This window comes from Gobio gobio (assembly GCF_949357685.1).
Source record: "Gobio gobio genome assembly, chromosome: 24".
Lineage (NCBI taxonomy): Eukaryota > Metazoa > Chordata > Actinopteri > Cypriniformes > Gobionidae > Gobio > Gobio gobio.
The window spans coordinates 41,316,087-41,325,291 of NC_137120.1; positions in this window are offsets into that span (position 1 = coordinate 41,316,087).

A 9,205-nucleotide genomic window follows, 5' to 3' on the forward strand; every position below is an offset into this window, starting at 1 on the left:
ACTTTTATGATGGATAGATGCACTTTTATGATGGATGGATGCACTTTTATGATGGATAGATGCACTTTTATGATGGATAGATGCACTTTTATGATGGACAGATGCACTTTTATGATGGATAGATGTACTTTTATGATGGATAGATGCACTTTTATGATGGATAGATGCACTTTTATGATGGACAGATGTACTTTTATGATGGATAGATGCACTTTTATGATGGATAGATGTACTTTTATGATGGATAGATGCACTTTTTTTATGATGGATGGATGCACTTTTATGATGGACAGATGCACTTTTATGATGGACAGATGCACTTTTATGATGGACAGATGCACTTTTATGATGGACAGATGCACTTTTATGATGGATAGATGTACTTTTATGATGGATAGATGCACTTTTATGATGGATAGATGTACTTTTATGATGGATGGATGCACTTTTATGATGGATAGATGCACTTTTATGATGGATAGATGTACTTTTATGATGGATAGATGCACTTTTATGATGGATGGATGCACTTTTATGATGGATAGATGTACTTTTATGATGGATAGATGCACTTTTATGATGGATGGATGCACTTTTATGATGGATAGATGCACTTTTATGATGGATGGATGCACTTTTATGATGGATAGATGCACTTTTATGATGGATGGATGCACTTTTATGATGGATAGATGCACTTTTATGATGGATAGATGTACTTTTATGATGGATAGATGCACTTTTATGATGGATGGATGCACTTTTATGATGGATAGATGCACTTTTATGATGGATAGATGCACTTTTATGATGGACAGATGTACTTTTATGATGGATAGATGCACTTTTATGATGGACAGATGCACTTTTATGATGGATAGATGCACTTTTATGATGGATAGATGCACTTTTATGATGGACAGATGCACTTTTATGATGGATAGATGTACTTTTATGATGGATAGATGCACTTTTTTATGATGGATAGATGCACTTTTATGATGGACAGATGCACTTTTATGATGGACAGATGCACTTTTATGATGGATAGATGCACTTTTTTATGATGGATAGATGCACTTTTATGATGGATAGATGCACTTTTTTATGATGGATAGATGCACTTTTATGATGGACAGATGCACTTTTATGATGGATAGATGCACTTTTTTATGATGGATAGATGCACTTTTATGATGGATAGATGCACTTTTTTATGATGGATAGATGCACTTTTATGATGGACAGATGCACTTTTATGATGGATAGATGCACTTTTTATGATGGATAGATGCACTTTTATGATGGATAGATGCACTTTTTTATGATGGATAGATGCACTTTTATGATGGACAGATGCACTTTTTTATGATGGATAGATGCGCTTTTATGATGGATAGATGCACTTTTTTATGATGGATAGATGCACTTTTATGATGGACAGATGCACTTTTATGATGGATAGATGCACTTTTTTATGATGGATAGATGCACTTTTATGATGGATAGATGCACTTTTTTATGATGGATAGATGCACTTTTATGATGGATAGATGCACTTTTTTTATGATGGATAGATGCGCTTTTATGATGGATAGATGCACTATTATGATGGACAGATGCACTTTTATGATGGACAGATGCACTTTTATGATGGATAGATGCACTTTTATGATGGACAGATGCACTTTTATGATGGATAGATGCACTTTTTTTATGATGGATAGATGCACTTTTATGATGGATAGATGCACTTTTTTATGATGGATAGATGCACTTTTATGATGGACAGATGCACTTTTATGATGGATAGATGCACTTTTTTATGATGGATAGATGCACTTTTATGATGGATAGATGCACTTTTTTATGATGGACAGATGCACTTTTATGATGGATAGATGCGCTTTTATGATGGATAGATGCACTTTTATGATGGATAGATGCACTTTTATGATGGATAGATGCGCTTTTATGATGGATAGATGCACTTTTATGATGGATAGATGCACTTTTTTATGATGGATAGATGCACTTTTATGATGGATAGATGCACTTTTATGATGGACAGATGCACTTTTATGATGGACAGATGCACTTTTATGATGGACAGATGCACTTTTATGATGGATAGATGCACTTTTATGATGGATAGATGTACTTTTATGATGGATAGATGCACTTTTATGATGGATAGATGCACTTTTATGATGGATAGATGCACTTTTATGATGGATAGATGCACTTTTATGATGGATAGATGCACTTTTTTTATGATGGATAGATGCGCTTTTATGATGGATAGATGCACTATTATGATGGACAGATGCACTTTTATGATGGACAGATGCACTTTTATGATGGATAGATGCACTTTTATGATGGACAGATGCACTTTTATGATGGATAGATGCACTTTTTTTATGATGGATAGATGCACTTTTATGATGGATAGATGCACTTTTTTTATGATGGATAGATGCACTTTTATGATGGACAGATGCACTTTTATGATGGATAGATGCACTTTTTTTATGATGGATAGATGCACTTTTATGATGGATAGATGCACTTTTTTTATGATGGACAGATGCGCTTTTATGATGGATAGATGCACTTTTATGATGGATAGATGCACTTTTATGATGGATAGATGCGCTTTTATGATGGATAGATGCACTTTTATGATGGATAGATGCACTTTTTTTATGATGGATAGATGCACTTTTATGATGGATAGATGCACTTTTATGATGGATAGATGCACTTTTATGATGGATAGATGCACTTTTATGATGGATAGATGCGCTTTTATGATGGATAGATGCACTATTATGATGGACAGATGCACTTTTATGATGGATAGATGCGCTTTTATGATGGACAGATGCACTTTTATGATGGACAGATGCACTTTTATGATGGACAGATGCACTTTTATGATGGACAGATGCACTTTTATGATGGACAGATGCACTTTTATGATGGATAGATGCGCTTTTATGATGGATAGATGCACTATTATGATGGACAGATGCACTTTTATGATGGACAGATGTACTTTTATGATGGACAGATGCACTTTTATGATGGACAGATGCACTTTTATGATGGATAGATGCACTTTTTTTATGATGGACAGATGCACTTTTATGATGGATAGATGCGCTTTTATGATGGATAGATGCACTTTTATGATGGATAGATGCACTTTTATGATGGATAGATGCACTTTTATGATGGACAGATGCACTTTTATGATGGATAGATGCACTTTTTTTATGATGGATAGATGCACTTTTATGATGGACAGATGCACTTTTATGATGGATAGATGCGCTTTTATGATGGATAGATGCACTTTTATGATGGACAGATGCACTTTTATGATGGATAGATGCACTTTTATGATGGACAGATGCACTTTTATGATGGATAGATGCACTTTTATGATGGATAGATGCACTTTTATGATGGATAGATGCACTTTTATGATGGATAGATGCACTTTTATGATGGACAGATGCACTTTTATGATGGATAGATGTACTTTTATGATGGACAGATGCACTTTTATGATGGACAGATGCACTTTTATGATGGATAGATGTACTTTTATGATGGACAGATGCACTTTTATGATGGATAGATGTACTTTTATGATGGATAGATGCACTTTTTTATGATGGATAGATGCACTTTTATGATGGAGAGATGCGCTTTTATGATGGATAGATGCACTTTTATGATGGACAGATGCACTTTTATGATGGATAGATGTACTTTTATGATGGATAGATGCACTTTTATGATGGATAGATGCACTTTTATGATGGACAGATGCACTTTTATGATGGACAGATGCACTTTTATGATGGACAGATGCACTTTTATGATGGACAGATGCACTTTTATGATGGATAGATGCACTTTTATGATGGACAGATGCACTTTTATGATGGATAGATGCACTTTTATGATGGACAGATGCACTTTTATGATGGATAGATGTACTTTTATGATGGATAGATGCACTTTTATGATGGACAGATGCACTTTTATGATGGACAGATGCACTTTTATGATGGATAGATGTACTTTTATGATGGACAGATGCACTTTTATGATGGATAGATGCACTTTTATGATGGACAGATGCACTTTTATGATGGATAGATGCACTTTTATGATGGACAGATGCACTTTTATGATGGATAGATGCACTTTTATGATGGACAGATGCACTTTTATGATGGACAGATGCACTTTTATGATGGACAGATGCACTTTTATGATGGACAGATGCACTTTTATGATGGATAGATGTACTTTTATGATGGATAGATGCACTTTTATGATGGATAGATGTACTTTTATGATGGATAGATGCACTTTTATGATGGACAGATGCACTTTTATGATGGATGGATGCACTTTTATGATGGATAGATGCACTTTTTTTATGATGGATGGATGCACTTTTATGATGGACGGATGCACTTTTATGATGGACAGATGCACTTTTATGATGGACAGATGCACTTTTATGATGGGCAGATGCACTTTTATGATGGATGGATGCACTTTTATGATGGATAGATGCACTTTTTATGATGGATAGATGCACTTTTATGATGGACAGATGCACTTTTATGATGGATAGATGTACTTTTATGATGGATAGATGCACTTTTTTTATGATGGATGGATGCACTTTTATGATGGACAGATGCACTTTTATGATGGACAGATGCACTTTTATGATGGACAGATGCACTTTTATGATGGACAGATGCACTTTTATGATGGATAGATGTACTTTTATGATGGATAGATGCACTTTTTTATGATGGATGGATGCACTTTTATGATGGACAGATGCACTTTTATGATGGACAGATGCACTTTTATGATGGACAGATGCACTTTTATGATGGACAGATGCACTTTTATGATGGACAGATGCACTTTTATGATGGACAGATGCACTTTTATGATGGACAGATGCACTTTTATGATGGATAGATGTACTTTTATGATGGATAGATGCACTTTTTTTATGATGGATGGATGCACTTTTATGATGGACAGATGCACTTTTATGATGGACAGATGCACTTTTATGATGGACAGATTCACTTTTATGATGGACAGATGCACTTTTATGATGGATAGATGCACTTTTATGATGGATAGATGCACTTTTATGATGGATAGATGCACTTTTATGATGGATAGATGCACTTTTATGATGGACAGATGCACTTTTATGATGGACAGATGCACTTTTATGATGGACAGATGCACTTTTATGATGGATAGATGCACTTTTTTATGATGGATAGATGCACTTTTATGATGGACAGATGCACTTTTATGATGGATAGATGCACTTTTATGATGGATAGATGCACTTTTATGATGGACAGATGCACTTTTATGATGGACAGATGCACTTTTATGATGGATAGATGCACTTTTTTTATGATGGATAGATGCACTTTTATGATGGACAGATGCACTTTTATGATGGACAGATGCACTTTTATGATGGATAGATGCACTTTTTTTATGATGGATAGATGCACTTTTATGATGGACAGATGCACTTTTATGATGGACAGATGCACTTTTATGATGGATAGATGCACTTTTATGATGGACAGATGCACTTTTATGATGGATAGATGCACTTTTATGATGGACAGATGCACTTTTATGATGGATAGATGCACTTTTATGATGGATAGATGTACTTTTATGATGGATGGATGCACTTTTATGATGGATAGATGTACTTTTATGATGGATAGATGCACTTTTTTATGATGGATGGATGCACTTTTATGATGGACAGATGCACTTTTATGATGGACAGATGCACTTTTATGATGGACAGATGCACTTTTATGATGGACAGATGCACTTTTATGATGGATAGATGCACTTTTATGATGGATAGATGCACTTTTATGATGGACAGATGTACTTTTATGATGGATAGATGCACTTTTATGATGGATAGATGTACTTTTATGATGGATAGATGCACTTTTTTTATGATGGATGGATGCACTTTTATGATGGACAGATGCACTTTTATGATGGACAGATGCACTTTTATGATGGACAGATGCACTTTTATGATGGACAGATGCACTTTTATGATGGATAGATGTACTTTTATGATGGATAGATGCACTTTTATGATGGATGGATGCACTTTTATGATGGATAGATGCACTTTTATGATGGATAGATGCACTTTTATGATGGACAGATGCACTTTTATGATGGATAGATGTACTTTTATGATGGATAGATGCACTTTTATGATGGATAGATGCACTTTTATGATGGACAGATGTACTTTTATGATGGATAGATGCACTTTTATGATGGATAGATGTACTTTTATGATGGATAGATGCACTTTTTTTTATGATGGATGGATGCACTTTTATGATGGACAGATGCACTTTTATGATGGACAGATGCACTTTTATGATGGACAGATGCACTTTTATGATGGACAGATGCACTTTTATGATGGATAGATGTACTTTTATGATGGATAGATGCACTTTTATGATGGATAGATGTACTTTTATGATGGATGGATGCACTTTTATGATGGATAGATGCACTTTTATGATGGATAGATGTACTTTTATGATGGATAGATGCACTTTTATGATGGATGGATGCACTTTTATGATGGATAGATGTACTTTTATGATGGATAGATGCACTTTTATGATGGATGGATGCACTTTTATGATGGATAGATGCACTTTTATGATGGATGGATGCACTTTTATGATGGATAGATGCACTTTTATGATGGATGGATGCACTTTTATGATGGATAGATGCACTTTTATGATGGATAGATGTACTTTTATGATGGATAGATGCACTTTTATGATGGATGGATGCACTTTTATGATGGATAGATGCACTTTTATGATGGATAGATGCACTTTTATGATGGACAGATGTACTTTTATGATGGATAGATGCACTTTTATGATGGACAGATGCACTTTTATGATGGATAGATGTACTTTTATGATGGATAGATGCACTTTTTTATGATGGATAGATGCACTTTTATGATGGACAGATGCACTTTTATGATGGACAGATGCACTTTTATGATGGATAGATGCACTTTTTTTATGATGGATAGATGCACTTTTATGATGGATAGATGCACTTTTTTTATGATGGATAGATGCACTTTTATGATGGACAGATGCACTTTTATGATGGATAGATGCACTTTTATGATGGATAGATGCACTTTTTTTATGATGGATAGATGCACTTTTATGATGGACAGATGCACTTTTATGATGGATAGATGCACTTTTTTATGATGGATAGATGCACTTTTATGATGGATAGATGCACTTTTTTATGATGGATAGATGCACTTTTATGATGGATAGATGCACTTTTTTTATGATGGATAGATGCGCTTTTATGATGGATAGATGCACTTTTTTTATGATGGATAGATGCACTTTTATGATGGACAGATGCACTTTTATGATGGATAGATGCACTTTTTTTATGATGGATAGATGCACTTTTATGATGGATAGATGCACTTTTTTTATGATGGATAGATGCACTTTTATGATGGATAGATGCACTTTTTTTATGATGGATAGATGCACTTTTATGATGGATAGATGCACTTTTTTTATGATGGATAGATGCACTTTTATGATGGATAGATGCACTTTTTTTATGATGGATAGATGCGCTTTTATGATGGATAGATGCACTATTATGATGGACAGATGCACTTTTATGATGGACAGATGCACTTTTATGATGGATAGATGCACTTTTATGATGGACAGATGCACTTTTATGATGGATAGATGCACTTTTTTTATGATGGATAGATGCACTTTTATGATGGATAGATGCACTTTTTTTATGATGGATAGATGCACTTTTATGATGGACAGATGCACTTTTATGATGGATAGATGCACTTTTTTATGATGGATAGATGCACTTTTATGATGGATAGATGCACTTTTTTTATGATGGACAGATGCACTTTTATGATGGATAGATGCGCTTTTATGATGGATAGATGCACTTTTATGATGGATAGATGCACTTTTATGATGGATAGATGCGCTTTTATGATGGATAGATGCACTTTTATGATGGATAGATGCACTTTTTTTATGATGGATAGATGCACTTTTATGATGGATAGATGCACTTTTATGATGGACAGATGCACTTTTATGATGGACAGATGCACTTTTATGATGGATAGATGCACTTTTATGATGGATAGATGTACTTTTATGATGGATAGATGCACTTTTATGATGGATAGATGCACTTTTATGATGGATAGATGCACTTTTATGATGGATAGATGCACTTTTATGATGGATAGATGCACTTTTTTTATGATGGATAGATGCGCTTTTATGATGGATAGATGCACTATTATGATGGACAGATGCACTTTTATGATGGACAGATGCACTTTTATGATGGATAGATGCACTTTTATGATGGACAGATGCACTTTTATGATGGATAGATGCACTTTTTTTATGATGGATAGATGCACTTTTATGATGGATAGATGCACTTTTTTTATGATGGATAGATGCACTTTTATGATGGACAGATGCACTTTTATGATGGATAGATGCACTTTTTTTATGATGGATAGATGCACTTTTATGATGGATAGATGCACTTTTTTTATGATGGACAGATGCGCTTTTATGATGGATAGATGCACTTTTATGATGGATAGATGCACTTTTATGATGGATAGATGCGCTTTTATGATGGATAGATGCACTTTTATGATGGATAGATGCACTTTTTTATGATGGATAGATGCACTTTTATGATGGATAGATGCACTTTTATGATGGATAGATGCACTTTTATGATGGATAGATGCACTTTTATGATGGATAGATGCGCTTTTATGATGGATAGATGCACTATTATGATGGACAGATGCACTTTTATGATGGATAGATGCGCTTTTATGATGGACAGATGCACTTTTATGATGGACAGATGCACTTTTATGATGGACAGATGCACTTTTATGATGGACAGATGCACTTTTATGATGGACAGATGCACTTTTATGATGGATAGATGCGCTTTTATGATGGATAGATGCACTATTATGATGGAC